The 23,688-nt window shown below is 47.9% G+C and overlaps 2 long non-coding RNA genes across 2 annotated transcripts; both read left to right on the forward strand.

Moving 5' to 3' along the window:
- The first annotated feature begins 11,178 nt into the window (after window positions 1-11,178).
- On the forward strand, window positions 11,179-13,307 carry LOC136569825 (uncharacterized). The gene is made up of 3 exons (XR_010785463.1): window positions 11,179-11,290; window positions 11,521-11,624; window positions 13,198-13,307. It is a non-coding gene; the product is annotated as an uncharacterized lncRNA (long non-coding RNA).
- Window positions 13,308-13,783: 476 nt separating this feature from the next.
- Window positions 13,784-14,919, forward strand: LOC136569819 (uncharacterized). Its single transcript, XR_010785459.1, has 3 exons — window positions 13,784-13,993; window positions 14,181-14,264; window positions 14,873-14,919. It is a non-coding gene; the product is annotated as an uncharacterized lncRNA (long non-coding RNA).
- The last annotated feature ends 8,769 nt before the right edge of the window (window positions 14,920-23,688 follow it).

Consider the following 23,688-nt stretch of genomic DNA (forward strand, 5'->3'; position numbering starts at 1 on the left):
ATGGAGAGAATCCTCACCACAATCACTGGGCATCGCACCTAACCCTGAACAGAACTACAAGGACCGCAATGAAGGTCTCTCAAATCAGAGGTCAGAAGCCAAAGCTCCACAATCTGGAATTCCTCCTGAGCTTGTCAAGGTGAGTTCAATTGTTGGGGTCCTCTGTTATTGGCAGTCCCTCGAGGCCAAGGGACCAAGCACACAGGCCCTGCCTGGTTGGTGGCTCAGCCTCCCCAGAGGTCAAAGGCACTTGGTTCCCAGGTGCATTTTGGGGTTTTGCCAGGCTCCTCCATCACCACTGGGATGTTGCTGTGCCCTATAGAATGTGGGAGCCCACAGTGCTGAGCCACGGCAGCTGGTCCAGGAGGGCCATGGGAGATGGTTTTCAAATAGTGTTTGGCCTTTGGAAGGAGAAGGAAGAGCTGGAGGCTGCAGTCAGCTTTTCCTAGAAAAGGGTGTTGATCAGCTGCAAAGGACTGAAGGCAATATCTTGTGGAAAATAAGAGGAAGCTGAGAGAAGTAGAGCACTACAGGGCCTTGCCTTCTGCAGGAGCCATTCTTCATGCCAAAAAGACAAAGCACCTTTCTGGATCTCAAACTCTTGAAAGTGCAGAGTACTGCAATCAGCCCTCAGGCTACCAGCAATGGGCAGTGTTTGTCCTTGCTGCTTGGAAGCCCAGCTGAGGGAGTATCAGTGTGAAGTAAGGAGCAGGGATGCTGCATCTTCCTTGGAGAGTGTGGCGAGGGAGGGGAAGGAGTGAGTGCCCAGAAAAAGTGTTTCTGAGGGAGGGGTGGAGTCCTTGCCAGCTTCTGCCACCAGCTGATGGTGGACTCAGCTCTTTGGGGTAGCCCAAAGCCAACTTCTCTCCTCAGCGTGTCTCTGGGTACCCCTGGAGAACCTCAATTGGTCCAAATTTGGCTGCTAAATCCATCACTTTGTCAAGCAATGGGAGAGTGAGAAATGGTAGTTGGGGATTTGCAAATCCTGCAGGGGCAAGAAGAGGATGCCTAAAGTCAGCCAGAATTTGCATAAACTGTGGTGCATCTTTCCAGAAGTGTCAGAAGTCAGTGTCTTGTCCAGACTGCTGTTGTCTTCAGAAGAATAAGGAGTCTCATTTTATTTGGGTGAATGAGAAATATTCCTCTTTCTCTAGAACTGGCTTAGAAGGATTGGGAACTATTATTTCTGACCGTTTTTCTTTTAACTAAGAAAGCTTTTTGCACGACTTTTTAAATGCAGAGCCAGCCTGTGCCTTTGAAGACAAAGCTTAGCTGCTTCATAGTATAATAGTATATAAAGGGAGAAGACTGCACAGACATACTTACATAATGATAACAACAGTAATGATAAATAGCATCAGCAGTAGTAGTAGTAGTTTAAGAATGAAAACAATATTTCCAGACTGCCAGGTTCCAAAGGGGTTTCCTCTTTTTCTCAGAGGCAGAAAAGATGACTTTGGGAATTTCAGCTGGTTTTCCACTTGGCCTCCATTACCAGTTCCCCTTCAGATGGGCCTTTTGATCCTTAGTAGTATTTTATTATTAATGCAATTGCATGACATTTCGAGAGTTGTTGGTAACCAAATGCTGCTGTGGGTATGTCAATTAGTAAAAGACCAAAACAAACTTGTTCTGCCTCCCTCATTCTTGTTTCAGAAAAAGAAGCCCATTGATGTGTCATCCAGGGAAAAAACTTTGAAGGTTGGTGCTCTTCCATAATAGATCTCTGTATTTGCTTATGTTTTGCATACATTAAAGAAATGGCTGGGGAAAAAATGCATGGCTCAGCTCCTGTTGACTCAGCAGACGTTGCTTGCCCTGAAAGTATGTTCTGGGGTGGGCTGAGAAGTAGGGATAAAGCTGGAGTTGTAAGACCAGCCTTCCTCTCAGTCTGTGAGCGTAACACCGTCTAGAGCAGTTCAAGAACCAGACTGACAACTCATGCCAGGCAGCCAGAGGTGCTCCTCCCTCAAGCTGGGGGTTGCCTTTCCTGAGCTCCCCTCATCCAAAGGCTCTGGACCAGCTACCTCATGTCTGGCCTTTTAAATTTCCATTTGGGGAACAAAGGGAAACCAGCCCCATGCGTTACTGAGAACTAGATGCCATTGTGCCTTGGAGTGTTTCTGAGTGGGCCAATGTGGCAGCAAACTTCTCTTCCCTCTTTTCCATTGTTTCCAGTAGGCTCTGTATTTGTAGAGCTGTAACATATTTGAGCCAGAGGAGGTAGCTGAATGGAAAATGCTTCAGGGACTCATACTTTTGTTTCAGTTCTGGTCTACAATGTGATGTTTTTCATGAACACTTGAAGCATGTCATCTGTGTGGAAGCACAAACCCCATTTTATCTTGATTGTCAGCAAAAGCATTATCTGAGAGTGTTAGACAGAAGTGGGAGTGCTGAGAGTGCTGCCGACCAAGTCAGTTTTAGATGTTGCCTACAGCAGGCACACAGACTTGCCTTTAAATCATCCCCACCTGTTGCATTGTGCTGAGATCCCTGAACTGACTTTGCCTCCCCCTCTCCTCTCTGTTTTTGTGAACAAAACAGGTTGTGGAAAAGCCAACTTCCTCACTTGGTCCTCCAAGGTACAGTTGTGTTCCCAAACTACCCTCTAGGCCAAACAAAACTGCTTTTCATTTGAGGGGGAGAGGGGAAGGGGTTCCTGGTTTCCCTTGAAGATGCAGGCTTTGGTTTGATGCTGCTGAGGGCTGCTGTCGAAAATTGGTTTCATTTTTGTGGGGGATTCAGGAAATCTCTCATAAGAAATGAATACTCTAAGCATGCTGGAGTTTGCCTAAGAACCAGACTTGTATTTCCCCAGTTGTTCTGTTCTTTTCTCTTCCTCTCCGCCAGTGTGTGTGTAGATCCTATGTTTTTGCATTGACCAAGAATCCATCCTGAAACTTGTTACCCTTTATTGGAAGTGTTTCTTTTGGGGGTTGGGGCTTTCAGAAACACACTGGGCCGTTTTGGGATGTTTTTCAACTTTAGTCAGCTGAATGCAGCTTTACAATGTAGCAGTGAGCTCCTGTCTGCATTCTTGTCTGGCTGCGTGTGAAGTAAAGGTTTGATTATTCCCAGAGTGTTTTTTCATATGGCGCTTTATTTTTGGAGCACGGCAATGTATTCCTCTGGCCTTCCCCCCTCTGCTCTCAGTGCCCAAACACAGGGCTCAGTTTTAGTTTGGAATGCTGCCATGTCAGTGGCATAAGTAAGTAACCTTCCCCCCTGCTGCTTCCTAATTTTGTCACCTGGTGTCCTTGCAGAGTTTGCCAGTCCCAGCACAAGAGGGTGGCACCAGCACAGCCCAGCAAGTCGGGGTCAGGGAGCACCAGGGACGGCGACAGCTCCTCAGACTCTGCACTTCCAAGAGCACCAGCACCTGAGGTGAATGCAAATCAAATGCAGAGGCTGCTCCCGCAGCCCCTTGCCTCACACTCTGCTGTCTGAGGGCAGTCAGGACAGGAGACCTTAAATACTGTCACTGTTCAAGTGTCCCCTTGAGACCTCTGCAGCAGCATCAGACATTTCTGGCCCTCTTCTTCCTTTCTAGATTTTGTCATTAATAAACCCTTCCTGGACTTCTGGTGCCAAATCTGGCAGTGCTCCCACTTGTCCTTTGGCATCATTGTCTAGCCCTTCTGGAGTTTTCACTCCAGGATTAGTCCATTTTGAAGCTGAGGGATGAAACTTTCAGTGAATATGTTGAATGATCCTCCTCTGCAGTAGGGATCTCTGGACTGTGGCTCCTGAGCGACTGGTTTCTTTTCATGGGTGTTTTGGACAATGGCTCTGTAAGTGAAAAACCCCCTTTTTCATTTTCTCCTCATTTCAGTTCTGTTGATGTCATGTAGTCTTCCTTCTACTTGCTCTGAAAGATGAACCTGTCTTTGGTAATACAGTCCTGCAGTGCTGAAGCCTGGAGAGGGAGGAGGAGGAAGAAACAGTGAGGCTGCAGCCCTGGATCTATAGCCTGTCTGCTGGATGTTCAGCATGGGAGAGGTCATTGGGCCACAGGGCTGGGCTCCTTGGCTCTTAGGAAATATCCAGTGATATAATATCCAAGAAATATCCATCCTGTGCTGCATGGAGGAGAAAGACTCAGCCAGAGAAAGGATCTTGGGAAGGCTGACCAAGGGGGGTCCTTTGGCTGAAAGCTCACTCCTCCCTCCTGTTTGGAGTGAAACAAGAGCTGTGGGGAGACCCCTGCCCTGTAGGGACCCTGACAGTGAAGAGGTCTAGAGCAGAAGAAACTCTGCTGTTCTTGCCTCCTCCTGCTTTGAATTCCATTTGAATTAAAGTGTTTGGCCTCAGTTATACTAAACAGCCACACACCAAATAGGATTCTTCCTGGGACCTCCCTGGACATCCCTTAGGACAGCCATTTCTTCCAGGCCAGGAGTTTGGCTCATTCAGTGTCTAAGGCACATGTCACCTGCAGCTGGGAATTCCTTGCTGATGGCTTCTTTCCCTGGCAGCACTGAACACTTGAGGCTTCCAGCTGGAACAGGCAAGCAGAATCCAGTGCAAAGTGAATTAATCCACAGGGGATAACTGTGCAGGGACCCATTTTGCCTTCACAGAGACACTGAACAGCCCTTTCCCCTCTTCCCCACAGCAGAACCTTTGCTCTCCTATATCACCCTGGTCTCTTTAAGGCATCTTTCCAAATGAGCTGTGAGAAGCCTTAAAATAGTACATCAATGAAGCTTAGATGTATCTCTCATCCTCCTGTGCCAGGTTTTACCTCTTCTCCGAGGATGTGAACAAAGCTGTTTGTAAAGCCAGCCTCCTTGTTCATGTCTTTGGGAGCCCCTCAGCCCAGCAGAGGGCCTTGTATTGCCTGCCCTGACAGACTGGGATGTGTGAGAGGCTTCATGGCAGGGCCAAGAATTAGGAAGTGTCAGTGTGCAGAAAAGAACAGGAATGTGGCATCTTCCTTGGAGTGTGTTTAAAAAGAAGAGTAAAAAAATCCCAACCAAACGGAAAAAAAAAAAAAAAAAAAGGCAAGTCAAGCTGTGTTCCTCTGCAGTTTACAAAATCTGGAGGCAAGAAGAAGAATTTGAGGACAACTCAAGATCACTGCAATTCTCAGGTAGAAGGAAGAGGTCTTCCTTGAAGCTGGCTGAAAACAGATGAAGAGTCTGCTCTATCTTGCATGAGCTCCATGTGTGGGTGCTTTTCTTGTGCCAGAAATGCTCACCAGAATCAAAGCAACCTTGCAGATCTGGTCCATTACCTGGGCTTAGTTGGAAGTTTGTGATCTCTGCTTTAGTCCTTCAGAAAAGCTCCTGTGCCTGAAAGCCTGAACCTTTTTCTGTGTTCAAGTACTGTGTGTAATAAGTAGTAGGATGTCTTTCCAGGAGCTCAAGTGATGATGGTCAAATGCTTTCCCGAGCAAAAGCTCAGTCTTGGCAGGAGGACCCAGCCTTGGAGCCAGCCCGAGTTACCTGAGTAGGAACAGTGTTCTGAACTGGAAGCCAAGTACCAACTGCACCTGGCAAGGGTTGCATTTAAATCAAGGTTGTTTGGTTTTGTTGGGTTTTTTTTCTCACTTCAGAAAAATGAGTCTGATCTTATTTGGGTGAATGACAAGTATTACTCCTTCTCTAGAACTGAACTGGGAATTTCTCTAGAATTGGAAACTATTATTTCTAACTGTTTTTTCTTAACTAATGAAACTTTTTGCTCAACTCCTTCACATGCAGAGGCTGCCTATGCTTTTGCAGGCAAAGCTTAGCTGCTGCAAGAGCAACTAAAGGAAGTGATATTCAATAAAGGGAGGAGACTGCAGAAACATACTTTCTTAATAAGACGAATAAAAAGTCAGCAAAGGAAACAGTGTTTCCTGACTGCCAGGGAAGCCAGACATTGATCTTGCAGGAGGTGACTGGTGGTTTCAGCTCTTGCTCTGCTTGGTCTCTGTTCCTTACTGCCCTTCAGATGAAACTGTTATTCCTTACTAGCACTCCATTATGAATGGACTTGCGTGACATTTTTAGAGCTGCTGGTCAGGAGTTCATGTTTACTGAGTGCATGTTGTTTGCTACCAATGAGTAAAATACCCAAACAAACTCACAGTGCTTCCCTCTTTCTTGTTTCAGCCCATTGGGCACAATCATGTGCAGTCCATTGAAGAAATATTGAAGGTGGGTACTCTTCAATACCAGATCTCCATGAGAAAGCCTGTGCAAATCCATGGGGAAGTGGATCCCTCTGACTCTGGGAAAGGTGAAACTCTCTCTGTGTCCATCAGGAAAACTCCTGAGAGCTGCTTCTCTCCCTCTGTTTCCAGGAAATGAGCCCCCTGTCACCTCTCCTGCCATGCCTTCAGTCATCTGTGAGAACAGAGACTTACAAATTTCCGTTGCAGGCAAAGGTAACCCGGGTCTCCTCGAGCCAGGTCTAACGAGCTCTTGGAGATTTGTATCACACCCAAGATAGCTCAGCTACCTTAGAAGGCATAAAATCAGCAGGATGGCTTCTGTGGTAGTGTTGGAAACAGAAAAGTTTTAATAAAAGGCAAAATAACAAAACTCTTTACAAAGAAAACTGAGCCAGGTGCAAGAGGTTCTTGCCCCAGGTAAAACACCGCGCAAAACTGGTTAGTTTCTTTGTTCTCTTCTTTTTCTAGTAAATTGCTTAGGCTGGACTTTTTGGCTTCTGTCCAATTGGCTATCCCTAAGTTTGAGATGAAATCTCTCAAGTCCTATCAGGTCTAATATTTTTACCTAATCGAGAAGAGAAACTTCTAGGCTTTTTTCTTTCTTAAGGCGACAAAGCATAGTTTTGTCACTCCATCAACAAGGAGCACATTCCTATACCAACTTTTTTCAGGGCTTCCGATAAATTACAAGAGATCTTTCTGCTGAGCAGAAGTTCAGTGTTGGCAGAAGGAGCCTGCCTGGAGACCTGCCTGAGTTCCCTGGCCATAAACAGTGATGGGAGTTCGAAACCCAGCAGAAACTGCACCTTCTGTGGGGTTGCATTATACCCAGGTGTTTTTGTTGGGTTTGTTTTTTTGGTTTTTTTTTTCACTTCAGTACAAGAAAGAGTCTGATTTTGTTTGTCTAAATGACAAAAATTCTTGTGAACTGTCTTAGAAGAATTGGGAACTATTATTTCTAACTGTTTTGGGTTTTTTTGAACTACTGAGGCTTTATGCACAGCTCTTACATGCAGAGGCAGCCTGTGTCTTTGCAAGCCAGGCTCAACTGCTTCAACAGCAACTTAGGGAAAGTGCAGTTTCATAAAGGGAGCAGACCATGAAAACATACCTTATTTAAAAAAATAGTGATAATAAGTAGATGATGATGATGATGATGATAATAATAATAATTATAAAATAGTGATAAATAAATAAATAAATATAGTAATAGTAATAGTAATAAAGAGAAGTAGAAGTAGGAGCAGTAGTTTAGAAATGGAAACAGTGCTCCCTGACCACCAGATTCCAAAGGGAAGACAGACATCTGAGAGGAGGAGGAGGATTTGACATTGCTGGGTTCAGCTCTCTCCATACCTGGTCTCCATTATTAACTCTCCTTTCGATGAGCCTTCTTCATTCTTACTCTCTTTTTATTGTTAATACATCTGCAATACATTTATGGAGCTGTTGGTAAGCAAAGGTTTGCTGAGTTCCTGCCAATTAGTAAAAAACGCAAACAAACTCCTTCTGTTTCCCTCGTTCTTGTTTCAGGCAAAGAAGCCCTCTGATGTGCCATTGACTGGAGAAATTTTGAGGGTGAGTGGTCTTAAATAGAAGATGTCTGTGTATGCTTATGTTTTGCATACATTAAGGAAATAAGTGGGGACAAAATATTGACAAAATTTTGAGAGCTGCTTCTCTCCCTCTCTTTCCAGGAAATGAGCAGTTCAATGCCAGCTCTCCTGTCACATCTCCAGACGCCTACAAAAGCAGGGACTTCCAAACTTCCATTGGCAACAAAGGTGACCCAGCCCATTTAGGCCAGGGCTTCTGATAAATTCCAAGAGATCTTTCTGCTTAGCAGAAATCCAGCTCAGCTATTTGGCAGCTCTTAGAGTGTTTTAAAAATATTTACTCAAAAATGCACATGCCTATAACATGCCATTAACACAGTTTTGATGTCAGCAGATGCGCTGTTTAGCTACATGCTAAGCTACTTTGTCCTTTTATTCTAGGAATCCCAACCTGATGGATCTGCAGCACAGAAGCTGAGTAAGTAGAAATGCAAAGAAAACACAGTTCTTTGTGTGCTGACAGGTAATTTTGTGTGTTATATGTAGCAGAGACCTTCAAGTGTTCACACTGATTAAGCAGCATGATTTCCTCTGCTGAACAGGGATGAATTTAGGAATGGCTTAAGAAACTGTAACCAATCATTACCTAGAGCTCAAGGTAGCACTTCAGCAGAGGACAAGCAGTATAGTATTTAGTCAGGAAACTCCCATCTGGAGTGATGAACAATCTTGGTGGCAGACCCCTCCCTAGAAGAAAGTGACTCTCTAATCTGGTGCTGAGAGACCACAGGGTAAAATACGCTACAAGGGAGGCATATAAATGCAACCTTTTTATTTTTGCTTTCCAGAGCAGGCTAGCACAGCTTCAGAAACGTTGCCAAGTTCTCAGCCAAGAACATCGTAAGTAACCAGACTCTGTTCTCAGCTCTGCTGGGCAGTTACTTAAAAGAACTTGGAATGCACAAAAAACTGGGTTATAAGTAATTTTTTCTCAGAAAAAACTTCATTGCAGGGAATTTTCACCAACAGAAAAATTGTTGTTTTATGATGGACTCACTATATTGTTTAGGTTTGAAAAGGACTTGAAGATCATCAAGTCCTATTGTTAATCCAGCAATGCCAAGTGCACTAAACCATGTCATGACTACAATGACTGTGATTAAAACCAAAACAAAATAAAAGTGAAGAAAAAAACCTTAAGTCTTCATGTACCAGACTGAAGGTTTTGTCTTCTTTTAATCTGTGGTGCTTAACATCTTGTCACACTTCGTACTTGTCAACCTACTGATAATGCATTAGGCTGACATAAATGCTGAGGGATGCCAGCTGAATCTGATAATTCCTGGATATGGTTTTGATGCCTGGCAGGACAAGTAATGCTACAGCTACCTAAACTGTATAGATCTACTGATGACATTTTAAAGTTAAAAGTTAAAATTTGTTGTAAAACTTTCTTCAATTGCCCAAGTAGAAGTTTTCAAAAAAGTGTTGTCGTTATTTTATTTAAAAAGAAACACAAAGAAATATAGTATTTTACATGGACTTTTAAGAACCTTACTTTATATGCTAATAATATAGCTTGTTGCAGAGTGGGATGAAGACAAAATTTCTATACCTATGGGAATTGTGTATGTTTGTCTGAATGGGTGTGAGTTGGAGGTTTGATATTTTCCAAGCATTTTTTTATTCTGGTGCTTTGTATTTTGAGTATGGCAATGTCTTCCTCTGGCCTCCCCCCCTCTGCTCTCAGTGCCCAAACACAGCAATGCTGCCATGTCAGCATGTCAAGTAAGTAACCTTCCCCCCTGCTGCTTCCTAATTTTGTCACCTGGTGTCCTTGCAGAGTTTGCCAGTCCCAGCACAAGAGGGTGGCACCAGCACAGCCCAGCAACTTGGAGTCAGGGAGCGCCAGGGACGGCGACAGCTCCTCAGTCTATGACATAGAGATCAGCTCCAGTGACAGTGAGGACAGCCTTCCAAGGGTGCTGGACCTGCCAGTACGTGAGATGAATACAGAGACCATGGAGAGGCTGCTCCCATAGCCCCTTTCCCACTGCAGTGTGGTGTCTTAGGAAGGAAGCAGATGTTGTACTCTGTTACCAAATTCTGCCTGGTTTGTTCTGGAAATACTGATTTGTAAGACCCCTCTCACTGCAATGAAGGCTTAGGTATTTGCCACTGACTGGTTTATGATTTTTTATTCCTCACATATCCATCCATGGTGCTCAAGGAGCAAGTAAGTGCCCATGGCCTGTTAGTTTAGAGTAATTTTTTTCACAGGCCAAAGGCCAAACTTTACAACCTCTGGGCAAGAGTCCTGGGCTCTGGTGAGCTGTGCTAAGACAGAAAGAGTCAAAAAAGGCACCAGTCTTGAATACTTCTTTTCTTTTTTTGGCAGCCTTCAACTGCTAAAAAGTGGTGCCTTGACAACCTGATGACCCAGACAAAGCAAGGATCAGTGCCAAGAGAGGGTCTCGGGGAAATTGCCCATGGGAATGGACATGAGGAGGGTGTGAAGCAGGAGCAGGGCATCAGCAGCAGTTCCTGCCAGCAGCACTCCAAGGCAAGGGAGCCTCCTCACAAGAGCTGTGGCCAAGTGGCCACGGATTTCTACAAGACCTTTGCCCAAGTGGCCAAGGACACTCACAAGACCTCTGGCCAAATGACCAAGCATTTTCACAAGACCTCTGGCCAAGTGACTAAGGCTCTTCAGGAATCTCATGTTACGAGCACACACAGCTCTCTGAAGCCTCTTGGGCACACCCAGGAGGCATTGTGGGCATCAAAGGTTGTGGGTATCAAAAGGCCCAGCAAGCCCCTGGTGGATGAAAAATCCAGAAAAGTCCTGAAGCTGGAGAGTGAGCCTGGTCCTTTGAAGGTCAGAGACCACTCCTCCAAAGACAAGCGGAAAGTCCAAGAAAGAGAGAACACAAAACCCGCTTTCAGAAATGACCTGAAGCTGGGAGTGCAAAAACACTTTGAGAAGAGGAATCACAAGGACCTTGACAAGAGCTGTGCCCAAGTGCCCAAGGCTCCTGACCAGAGTTGTAGCCAAGTGGCCAAGGCTCCTCGTGAATCTGATGTTACGTCCAAACGCAGCTTTCTGAAGCCTCCTGTGCACACCAAGGAGGCCTTGCTCAAGAATACTCTGGGTATCAAAAGGCCCAGTATGTCCTGGGTACACGATGAATCTAAGAGAGTCTGGAAGGCAGAGAGGGAGCCTGGTCTTTTGCAGGTCACAGGCCAGTCTCGCAAGGACCAGCCCAACGTCAAGGAAACAATGAAGCCAAAAGCCACCAACAAAAAAGACCTGAAGCCGACACTTCAGAAGCCCTCTGAGAAGAAGGTCTCCCACCAAGCCAATGCCAAAGGCTTTTTGGAGCCCAGGCTCCTGAGACGTGCTCAGGAATGTGATGACCTCATGCCCAGTGGCCACAGGCCTAAGGATTTGTGCATGGAGAAAGTGCCCTTGCCTCCTGGGGACAAGAAATTGTTCTTGCCTGCAAGGGAGGCAGACTTGAAGAGGAAAGCCATGAGGAGTCCTGAGGAGTCCCCTGGAAAGAAGAAGGTGAGAGGGGCTGGGGGAAGTGGGTTTGGACAATGACCAAGGTGGTGTTTGAAAAACCCATGTGGAGTTCCCGATTCATAGGTTGGCAGTAGAGCCATGGTGCTTCTCCAGTGTGTTATTTTTAATGTTTTCAACCAGAATCTATCAAACTGAGCTGTATTGGTCTGTACTTTACGTGAACTTTCAAGACCTGAGTGGATTTTTCTCCCTGTTTTTATTCTTCCTGCTAGAGGGAAGACAAGGGGGACACTCCCAGGAAGAAAAAGGAATGAGACAAAAAATTCCCAACAAAATAATTTCAGCTTTCAGCAAACAAAGGCTCCAATAAGCTGAAGTGAGTATGCAGTGATGGGATGTCAGAAAGATGTGTAAATCTAAGTCTCTCTTCAGAAGGGTAGGATGAAGAACTGTATCTCCTGTCCAGACATTCAAGAGTTTGCTTCTAACACGGTGTGCCTTCTGCAGCTACAACTGCTGCAGATTGAGCTTTACGTGCTGGAAGCTATTGTTGGTTGGGGGTTTATGTATAAATTATGAATGGGACGGGATTGTTGTGGAACATGTCTTAAGTTGTTTATTTTTTAGCATTAGTCTTATTACATGGCTGTGACAATGAGAAGATGTTAGTAGCTTACATTTTTGGTAGCAAAGAACTTAATGTTACAACTTGCTTTAAAAGTTTTTTGACCAATCACACAAAGCAAAAGCATATTGCAGTAGTTTTATCTAACTACTATAAGTATTTTTTGTCAAAACAATGTTTGCTTATTTTGAATGCAATACCTGTTTGTAAGCTTTAAAACACAAGGCACAGAGCCCTATTATTGAGCTTAGGACTTGTTAATATCTTGCTAGATATACTTTTCTGTAGCTCAGGGAGTTATTCTAGAGAAGTGTTAATATACAGACTATTGTTTTATTTTTCCTTATTTTTCTACTTCTAATATAATCTTTCTGTTGATAAATCTTACGGCCATTGCTTAGCTCTGATTGTAGTTTTGTTGTCTCTGAGGTTTGCTTTTTGTAACTTTCCTAAAACTCTCTGATTTTAAGAATTTCCACAGAAGCTACCAGTGCAGAAAGCAGCTCTGAAGGTGTAGGTGTAGGGACCCTTCCCCTTCTGACATTCTCTGAAAGCACAGAGGTGTCGAGGCTGATGATTGGCTGGGGGAAGGGATGTTCCAATTGCATTAGGAATGGAAGAGCTTTAGTTCTGGAATTCCTCCCTTTTCCTCCGGGAAAGCGAGCAGCTGTCTTAGTCATGTGCTGGCTTTTGGAGTGGGAAGGGAAGGAAGTAGTTTTGGGCAGAGAGGACTCTGGATCACGTCAGGGATGGTGCTGTGCTCTGTGTCCAATTGTCCTGGTGCAGCATCAGCTGAGCCAAGGCAGAGCAGCTGGAGAGTATGTGTGCAGTGAGTAGGGACCAAAGCATGGGAAAAGTCAGTGCTGAAAGAGGTGAGAGGACTGTCCCACTCACAGCAGAGTCAGGCAAGAAGTGCAGCCTTACGCCTGAGCCTTCTCACTGGGTTTAGCTTAATTTCCTGCTCTTCTGATGCTGCAGTGAGCTGGGATTCACTGCTTGGTGTGTTCTTGGAAACTTTGCGAAGCTGACTAAAAATGGTGGAAATGAGCAGTGGTGAAACAAAGTTGAGAGCTATTTGGTGCTGCTTCTTGTTGCCAGAATTCCATGGACATCCTGATTTCAGATGATCAGAGATGTGCTAGGCCACTCTGTTATTGACTGTGAAAGTCTCTGCCAATTCAAACTCCCTCTTATTTGAAGCCTCTCAGCTTTGAAAATGTTGCCTTGTTGAGACAATGGCATGAATGGCAGGATGTGGCCAAGCTTTTAAGAAATGCCTACATTATATGTACATCACAGTCATGAATTTGCCTCTCTTGTCCAGAGAATCAGAAGATTCATTCCAAACTGAGAGGAAAAATGCGCTGCTGCCGCCACTGCTGGCCATGACTGATGCATAACGTGCACCAAGTTTGACCCAAATGAGACAATGACCCAAAAGAGACCAAGAACTGAGACTGACGACCCGGACCTGCCTGACATGGATAACCCTGCCAGAAACCAGGATCCTTTGTTTGCCGGCACAGGAAAGTGGAGGAAGACCACAAGGAGCAATCCCAGGGCATCGACATTGGTATCCAGGAGAGCTGGTGGGAGTATTCCTGCAACCCACGCATGCTGAGTGATTCACTTCAGAATCATCCGCTCAGGTAAGTGACCATTTCTGACTGTAAGCAACTGCAAATAAAATTAGTGTATTTATAAAAAGGAGTGTGTTTATAAAAAGAAATTGTGGTTTACTTAAAAACAACCTGTGGGTGTGACCGCAACCTGAGCCTAAAGTTTTATATCATTCAGAAAAAAGTGTTGCATTTATGGGTTAAAAAATTAGATTTTACTGGCTCTTTGTATGAATTTGGCTGTTTACTGACGGCTCAGGGTATAGGGTCTAGGATGTTTGGGCAGGGGGGCAAGGGCTGTGTGTTAGGCCACACACTATTATGTGTGTTAGGCCAGACTGTGCACAGTGTATTAGCTGCCTTCTAACTACTTGCTTTTTCCCAATAATTTTCCTGCTTCCAGGCCTCACTGCACTCCCAGCCACTGAGAAGGGAAACCTGCTGTTGAATTTCTCTGTGCTTGGGAAAAGTTTATTGGTACAAAGCACTCTGAGCTGCCAGGTGAGAAGCCAAGGCTCCATTTCAATTATTGGAGGGATTGCTGGGAAAGAAGGCCAGAGGGGGAGAGCCCGGTGCATAGACTACGCCAGGGAGAAATGAACATTTTCTCTGGAAATTTAGGAAAACCTGGCTTTGGAATTGCTTTAGGCATCTCTCTCTGATCAGCTTTCTCTCTGTGGTTTTTCAGGGATTGGCAGGGGATGAGAAGAATCCTCTTCCAGTGTTTTCTCTGCCACATGAAGACAAGACAAGAAGACCTGAAGTTAGAACAGTAAGTGTTTGTTTTACAGCCCTGCCTGTAGTTTCTGAAGACACCAGACAGGGTTGGCCCTGCAGCCACCCTGACTTCTACTTCCTGATGAGCACTTCTTCTGGGAGCAAAGAGAGAGGGAGGGATGGGGGAGAGCTGCCCTGTCAGGGAAGCACTTGCTAAGTCGCTTGGCTACAACTAAACAGCACTTGAATTTTTGACTCCTTGCTGGGTCTTTAATCAGTATTGGCCAACAGAAATTCCTAGAGCTGCTGATACTTTAGTCATTACAAGTGTTGCATTGTCCTGTGGTGCAAGCAGTGGGGAATACTGAAAAGCTGTAACCTGTCATTTTCCATAAAACACCAAGTTTTGTGGGCTTCTCTGGGCAAAGGGATGCATTGCCATGATCTGCTGGCAAACTTGCAAAAGCAAATAAACATGATGTGCCTGGCTGAGTGGCTGGAAGGCTGTAAAAATTCTCTCCAGAAAGAGGCAGCTGCTGAAAGTCAAAAAGTTTTGCAGGTCCTCTTGGAGTAAAGTCACTCCAGTCATTGATGGTGTTCTGCCAGGTGTGCTTGTTGGATTAATTCAACCAAATATTTTCTCTTTCCCTCCTTTTGTTCCAGAGTTTTCTGCCAAACAAAGCCAAGTGACATGACCAAGAGCTGGCCTGACCTCATACACAGAATGAGACAGAATTTACAGTGTCCTTGATTGAGTCAATCAAGTACCTTGATTGAGTCTCCTGGATGTAAATAGTTCCAAGTTTTCTGTTCCATTGGAACCTTACAGAGTTTTGGTTTGGTTTTATTTATCGTTCAATGCAAAGCACCTGCTTTTTTTAGTTAGTTTGTTTTGTTTTAAATAAAGTTGTAAGTTCTTTTGGTTACTTTTGGAAAGCTTGTGGTTTTTGAAGGTAATGCTTTTCTACCTTGCAAAAGAAGGGATGGGGGGGGTGATACTTGCCTATGAAATGACCTAGTGCAATGAATTGTCGGAATGGGCCCATGTCATGATGGTCTATAAATGTCTCTATTATGAATAACTAACAGGACAATTGTCACACCTATTGCTGCCAAAGAAATCTGCACTCAGACTGTGTTACTAAGGGTCTTGCTCAGTTTCAGCCTTGTCAGAGCCAAGTTTGGGTGGCAAAATGACACCCGGAGTGTGGCTGGAAACAGCTCTGTCTGTCTCCTGTGCTGGAGGGATAGGACTGATGGGGAGGATTCCTCCTTGGGCTGCTTTTTGGCATTTGGGTTGGTGGAGATACAAAACTGCAGCGGGTCCTTGGGATTGCTTGGACATTGTTGTGAGTCTGAGAGGTTCCAGGGAAAGGAATCTCTTCTGACAAAGGAGGAAATAAGTGGCTGAATGTGGAACATAAGGCAAATTTTGTATTTGGGTATTTGCCTGCCAAGCACCGGTGGTCTCAGTGAGTGCCCAAGAGTGGAATTTGGTACCAAAGTAGGGTGTGCTTCCTGTGGGAGAGGACTCAGGCTCCCTCTCAGCCACACCCTAGGATAGGCCCAGTGACTTAGAAACCTGTCAAGGGAACCCAAAAGGGAAAATGAGCTGTTTGCAAGCACTTCTCCCTTGCCACGCTAACAGTGGAGGCAGCATCTACAGCACCAGTGTGTTCAGTTCACACCCTTCTCTACCCAAAGATTTCCTGGGAATTATTCTTGCAGTATGGCTCAAGGAGTTATTTTTTCAGAGAAATCACACTTCTGTGAAAAAAAAAGAAAAGCCTAAAACCCTTCAAGTTTTTCAGTCACCTTTCAGTTGACTTTGATGGGCTTTGGATCAATGTTATTTATACAAGATATTTAGAATCAAGTTCAAAAACTGTTAAAGAAGAAATTTTACTTGCACAAGTAGTTTCATTGTGCCTCAAACACAGGTGAGGACGTTCCTTTTTACAGTCACATTCCCCCATCTACCCGCTCAAGTCACTGTATTGCAATATGAAAGCAAATTATTGGTAATGGTCATAAGACAGTCAATAAAACACAGATGCTTGATATCAGTGAGAGATTCTGGAATCTTGATTTATCACCATGCTAGTCCAGTGTGTTGACACCCTTGTCTACACAAAGATTTCCTGGTGTGTGACAGCAGCATCCTGCCATCCTCACATCCAATGGTGTGTCTGCCTTAGCCCTCTGCTGCTGTCACATGCCTTCCCTATCTCTGACAGACCCGTGCGAATGTGGAGAGAAGGATGGTATCCCAAAATAACTGTGATTGCAAGAAAGAATTATCTCCCTTTTCCACATTATTTTATGCTGTAGGAGCAGGTCTGTGGTAGGCATAGGGACAGGCGTTCGGAAGATTTCGGCCTGTGACGGAAAATTACAGGAATCCTTCTGCCCCCTCTCCCCATAGATAAGGATCACCCTTGGAATGTAGCCAAACGTGTAGCCCCCCTAACCTATGCATGCCAGTAACTTTCCACTCCATACTAACCCTAGAAAGTATAGCCAAACCCCTGTCTGACGTAGAGAAGCCCCTTAGTCCATAAATAGCCTTGAGACCCCTCAATAAACGCCTTTAACCATCCACCACATTGGTGTCAGCATCCGTTATTGGCTACGAGGGATCCCAAGGAGGAGATCGCAGTGCTGGACTCCGATACCAGGTCATTGCGGCCTTCACAAGAAGGCCACATAGTGGTGCCGAAACCTGGGACCGGGAATGAGTCCGGGCGACGGGGGAAGTCCTGGCCAGGGGACAGCACTCAAAGCCGGAATGGCTATAGCAAAGAAGGGGGACGTCCCAGGACCCGCGATTCGTATGGAAGCGATAGCGAAGGTCGTAAGTTTGATACATATGCAATGGGGAATCAAATGTGAGCTCAAGAATTTTAATCTCGCATTGACGAGACTCTTAGAGCTTGGGGTCGTTAATCGACCCATAGATATATTGCACTCTGAGGTGTGGCAGAAATGTACTGTCGCGCTAGCAGAGGACACAAAAGCCACAGGCAGCAGCAAAAGCCTGAAAGCGTGGGGGAAGGCAGAAGCCGCCCTACGCAAAGCATTAGAAGAACAGGAGGCGTGGAACACTGCGCGCTCCTGTCTGTTAATCACGCCACAGCTGGGGGAGGGGGCGATAACGCGAACCCCCCCCGGTGGCGACCCGATTGAAAACGGGGAAACGCGGGGGCCGGGTGCATCCCATCCCTCCCCGAGCCCAGAGCCCCCGGAGCCTCCGGAGCCCCTGGAGCCCCCGGGGGACCCGCTGACCCCTTCGGGGGACCCGCCGGGGCCCAGACCACCTCCGGAGCCCCCCGGGGTGCCCGCGGACCCCTCGCCCATCCTCACCGCCGATAGCCGACTTAGCGCAAGAAGCGGAGGGACTCGCACGGTCCTTTTGGGAGGGATTGGCGGCAGAAGCCCGAAATATCGAGAGGGCTGGCGCGTGGGCGAGCGGTGGAGGGGATCCGCCGCCCTACCCGTTTGAATATGGCGCGGGTGGCCGGGAGGAGGGGCGGAGCCCGCCAGCCCGCGGCGGGAAGAACCCAGAGACGCCGCCAGCCGCGAACACGCATGCGCGAGAAACCAGCACTAAACCCATGCCCAGCCGGGAGCTGTGGATCCCAGCAGACGCGCATGCGTGGGGGTGCGGCAGAAGGCGGGCACTCGCTCGGGAGCCGCGCCCACTGATGCCACCATATATGGGAGAGATCCCTCCCTGCGGGAGGCAGGGCGAGCCCAGGGGGCGGGAGCGGCACCGCCCCTGAGGGGAGGAGCGGGGCCGAAGCCGAACAAAATGGCAGCAGAGACCGGAAGCATATTGGCAGTCGACTCCTGACTCTGAAGGGAGCCACAGCTCCTCGGATTGCTCTGCAGAGCCCACCGAGTCCAGCAGCGACTCGGAAGCAGAGAAAACTGAATCAATGCGGTTTCGGACGAAACCAAATGAAACTTTTAACACAATCGAGAACCAGCCCCAATACGAACTCACCGACTGGGGTAAAATCAAAATCGAATGCGCGGGATGGGCGCCCGCAGCATCGGTGCATGCCTTCCCGGTGAGAACTACAGGACCCCAGGAGAACCAGCAAAGAACGTATACTCCCGTTAATTCCAAAGACGTTCAAACAATAGTTAAAGCTATTTCAGAAAAAGGAATTAACTCATGGGTGGTTTCCACTCTCGTAGACAGTCTTTTTAGCAATGATGATTTACTCCCTTTTGATATAGTGCAAATAAGCCGTATGCTTTCTGAGAGGGAGGGGACGTGCGGGATTCAGCCCCCTCCCGCTATGGATGCGAGACGGCCCATATATGCCAACCCACAGTGGGGCAGGGGACCTTCATACCCTATGCTCCCACAGGAGGCAGTCAGTATCGCACCCCCGCCAGCGATACAATGGCAGGGCTATGCAGTACCACCAACCGTGCCCTCACACCCCCCATCATCACAAGCCAAGCAAGCGCTACAGGACCAGCAAGGGACGCCCCAATCCGGGACCCCTGGGTGGCCCTGGCCATGAAAATAGGGAAGGAACCCCCGAGGGTGTGGGGGACATGCTGCCTCTATGGCAGTCAGGACCCCCACATCGTAGGACTTCAGTTTTGGGTAGACACGGGATCAGACTGCACGATTCTCCCCCAATCACATTGGCCCAGACATTGGCAGTTTAAGGAAGTCCCTCCAGTGAACGGGGTGGGGGGACAAACCCGGGCGTGGAAAAGCACCCAGCTGGTGGCTATAACGCTTCACACGAACAAGGGACCAGAACAAACAGTAGCAATTTACCCCTACATTTTGCAAAACTCTCCGCCACTAATAGGAAGGGACGTCCTTGCTATGCTAGGAGTCAAGATTACAAATTTATCATAAGGGCCACTGCTGTACACCCTCAGCTGCCAATCAAATTGACTTGGAAATCGTCAGATCCTATTTGGAGGGAGCAGTGGCCTTTGTCAGAGCCCCGAGTGGCAGCTTTGCTGGAACTGGTCAACCGTGAACTGCAAAAGGGTCATATAGAACCCTCCACCAGTCCATGGAACACCCCTGTGTTTGTAATCCCCAAAAGGTCCGGAGAGGGCTATCGTCTCGTCCACGACCTGAGAGAAGTGAACAAGACGATTCGACCCATGGGTCCAGGCCAGACACTGCTACCCATGAATTCAGCTATCCCTGAGGGACAGCTGTGCGCAGTGCTGGACATCAAAGACTGTTTCTTCTCGATACCCCTGCATCCGGACGACAGAGAACGCTTTGCCTTTTCCGTTGCATTTCCAAACGGTAATCGGCCTAACCTCTGTTTCCAGTGGAGGGTGCTTCCACAGGGCCTAGTGGACAGTCCTGTTATCTGTCAGATCACCGTGGACAGCGCACTGATGCCAGTCCGACATTCCTACCCTGCCGCAACCATCATCCAATACATGGACGACATCCTAGTCGCTGCACCATCGACGAGCCAGGTGGACCACCTGGTGTCTACAATCACAGAAACCCTCCGGGCCAACGGCTTCGAGATCGCAAGCGCAAAGGTCAAGAGAGGACCCTGCGTGACCTTCCTGGGAGTAGGAATCACAAGCTCCTACGTGACTCCTCCCAAGGTAAAGATCAACTGGGATATCAAGACACTTCACGATGTGCAATGCCTGGTGGGATCGCTGCAGTGGGTCCGCAACGTCGTCCTAATCCCCCCCGAGGTCATGGACCCTTTATATGACCTCCTGAAGGGACAACACCCCTGGGAACCCAAGGAACTGACACCACAAGCGGCGAGCTCCCTCGATTTCATCGACCAGCAGATGTCCACTAGCACGCTAGCCAGGTGGAACCCGGCCATGCCCCTGGACTTATACGTTCACTTCACACCAAAGGGCAGAGTGGGAGCACTAGCACAAGGACCTTCCGAAAAATCCCGACCGATCCAATGGGTAGTCCTCGGGAGACCCGCTCGTGCATTCTCCCCGGGAATCGAATGCGTCGCCAACCTCATCAGGAAAGGCAGGAAACTGGACTTGAGACACCTAGGAACTGAGCCAATGAGAATACACCTTCCCTTTTGCAAGCAACCGTCTGCGGAGTCACCCGCGATTTCAGAGCACCTAGCCCTTGCTCTCACCGGCTTCGGAGGAGAAATCTCCTACTCTGCAAAACCACCCTGGACTCGGCTGCTGACCATCGTCGAAATAGACATACCACTAAAGGTCAAGGACCGACCGCAGCCAGGACCAACGGTCTTCACGGACGCTTCCTCCACGACCTCTACTGCGACGGCAGTGTGGCAGGCAGGGGAACAATGGCATTGCATTAAAGCATGTGACCCCACACTGTCAGTGCAGCAACTGGAAGCGACAGCAGCGGTCTTAGCATGCGGACTTTTCAAAGATGAACACCTCAATATAGTAACAGACTCTATATTCGTGGTGAGGCTTTGCCTAGCCATGGCAGGACCAGGTGTGTCAACATCTACGGCAGCCCTAATGCTGGAAGAAGCGCTCTCTTCACGACAGGGCACCGTATCCATCATTCACGCCAACAGCCACGACCCAATCAAAGGTTACTTCCAGACAGGCAACGACAAGGCAGACGCCGCAGCAAAAGGCGTATGGACGTTGCAGGAAGCTCGTCAGCTGCATGAATCACTCCATATCGGGGCCAAGGCCCTGGCAAAGAGATGCGGGATTTCTACAGCAGACGCAAGACATGTGGTGGCAACCTGTCCTTACTGCCAGAAGTCACCCCTGTGGACCAGTGGGGTCAACCCGAGAGGTCTCAAGCCTTCACAAATCTGGCAGTCAGACTTCACCTTGTGTCAACTGCTGAAGCCCCGAGCGTGGCTTGCTGTGACGGTGCACACTTTCAGCGGAATGATCGTGGCCACACAGCACCCCAAAACTAACTCTAAAGCCACAATTCAGCATTGGCTGACAGCCATGGCGTGGCTTGGCATCCCCAAACAGATCAAAACTGACAACGGTTCCAATTTCACCTCCAAACCAGTACAAGAATTCGCCTCGAAATGGGGCATCACATTAGTACAGGGTATCCCGTACAACAGTACCGGGCAGGCCATAGTCGAGCGGGCGAATCAAACCCTGAAAACCAGGCTAGAGGTGTTGGCAAAAGCAGAGGGTTTTGCCAATTCTATTCCCCCGGGAGACCAGGCACACATACTAGCAACCGCCCTGCTAGCACTGAATCAATTCCCTAGGGGGGATGAAACAAACAGCCCTGTCCAGAAACACTGGGCCACCAAGGCGCTAGAGGAAGGCCCGCAGGTTGTAATTAGAAATGAGCTGGGCGAATGGGAACAGGGCTGGAGGTTGATGCTTACGGGATGAGGGTACGGAGCTGTCAAAAAGGACGGCGAAATTAGGTGGTGTCCGCTTAGGTCAATCAAGCCCGACCTTCACACTGGGCGGGACAAGACTGATGAGAATTGTGAGTTTCTATTTACAGGACATGCTTATGGGTCGTCCCCGGGATGCGTACGTTCCCCTCCCAGAGGAAAGTGACAGTCCACCGAGCCGCCAGACAGCACCTGAGAGACCCACACGGGCGAGACCCAAGCAACAACGGTGTTTCTGTGTGATTATGCTATTGGGGCTCGTCACCGGAGGGCAAGCCAGCCCAGACCACTACCCTCACCAGCCCTTCAGGTGGGTCATGCAACATCTTGATGGTGACAAGATGCTCAGAGACATCACCACGCCAAACGCCCCGTCCTTCGTGCTTCGCGTCACCGACCTGTTTCCGGAACAGCCAAAGGTAGACCCCCATTCTTCACACGCCACACACATGTACCTAACTTACTGGTGCCCAGCCTCAAACCCAGGAAAAAGTTATTGCAATCGCCCAGGGTGGGGATACTGTGGGCACTGGGGCTGCGAAACAATAGTTACAGACGCCAGGCCGTCAGGACCCGGGTGGGACCCACAAGAGCCCGACAGATTCCTACAGTTCACCTGGGCACCCGCAGGTTGCAAAACACCCGTCTTCCTTCAGGGAAGTTTCTATCGAAACCACCATAAAGTCCCCAAATTCCGGAAATGCACTCACTGTAACATGACAGTTTTGCAGCCAAATCACCCTAGCTGGGCCGTGGGCAAAACGTGGACAGTAGTCCTTCAAGGGTCAGGAAAGTGGGTGAATGTGCGAATTACCAGACTCCAACCGTCAGCACCCAGAGCAGGTGGGCCCAACAAAGTAATCAAAAGCACACAGAAAGGGAGAAACATGACCTACCCCAAACCCCTGCCCACAAGAGTCACCGAGGTCCCGACTGGCGATGAAGAAGCCTTCCAGATAGGCCACTCAGCCAGGTCGGACCCGGACCCAATCCTTCGCATGTTAGAAGCTACCTTTCTATCCCTGAATGAATCTAACCCTAACCTAACCGACTCCTGCTGGCTTTGTTACGATGTTAAACCCCCCTTTTACGAAGGAATCGCTTTAGATACCCCCTTCAGCTATTCCACAGCCGATGCCCCTCGCCAGTGCAGATGGGACACACCCCGCAAAGGAATTACCCTGAGTCAAGTCACAGGTCAGGGCAGATGCTTTGGCAATGCAACCCTAGCTAAGCGGAAAGGCGACGTCTGCACCGAAGTAGTTGAGCCTGACAGGAAGAATAATAAGTGGGTAGTCCCATCCGCATCTGGGATGTGGGTTTGCCAGAGATCTGGAGTGAGTCCCTGCGTGTTTCTGGCCAAATTCGATAACTCTAACGACTTTTGTGTTCAAGTTCTGATCATCCCTAGGATCCTGTACCACTCAGATGAAGAGGTGTACCACCTTTTTGAAGAAAACAGCCGGCTCCACAAGAGAGAAATACTAACAGGTATAACTATCGCAATGCTGCTCAGCCTAGGAGCGGCTGGAACGGCAACAGGTGTCTCAGCCCTAGCAACTCAACACCAAGGACTGTCCCAGCTGCAGATGACCATCGATGAGGACCTGCAGAGGATCGAGAAATCCATTTCCTTTCTAGAAAAGTCAGTCTCCTCGCTCTCAGAAGTGGTCCTGCAGAACAGGCGAGGACTGGATCTCCTGTTCATGCAGCAAGGGGGCCTGTGTGCCGCCTTGAAAGAGGAATGTTGTTTCTACGCTGACCACACAGGAGTCGTTAGAGACTCCATGGCAGAACTCCGAAACAGACTGGCTCAGAGACAGAAAGACAGGGAAGCCCAACAGGGCTGGTTCGAATCCTGGTTCAATCAATCACCATGGTTAACCACCCTAATTTCTACCCTAATAGGTCCATTGGCAATGCTGCTTTTAGCTATTACCTTCGGGCCATGCCTGCTGAACAAGCTAGTCTCATTTGTTCAGGCCCGCCTAGAATGGGCTAACATCCTGTTCGTGGGACAGCAACAATTACTGTGAATTCAACAGGGAACACTGCCAGTCACGAGAGACTTGACTGGCAGAAACTTACTCAGGTTTCCCAAGACCCTTTCCCTAGTCAGAT

Source organism: Molothrus aeneus, unplaced genomic scaffold, assembly GCF_037042795.1.
Source record: "Molothrus aeneus isolate 106 unplaced genomic scaffold, BPBGC_Maene_1.0 scaffold_264, whole genome shotgun sequence".
NCBI classification, from domain to species: Eukaryota; Metazoa; Chordata; class Aves; order Passeriformes; family Icteridae; genus Molothrus; species Molothrus aeneus.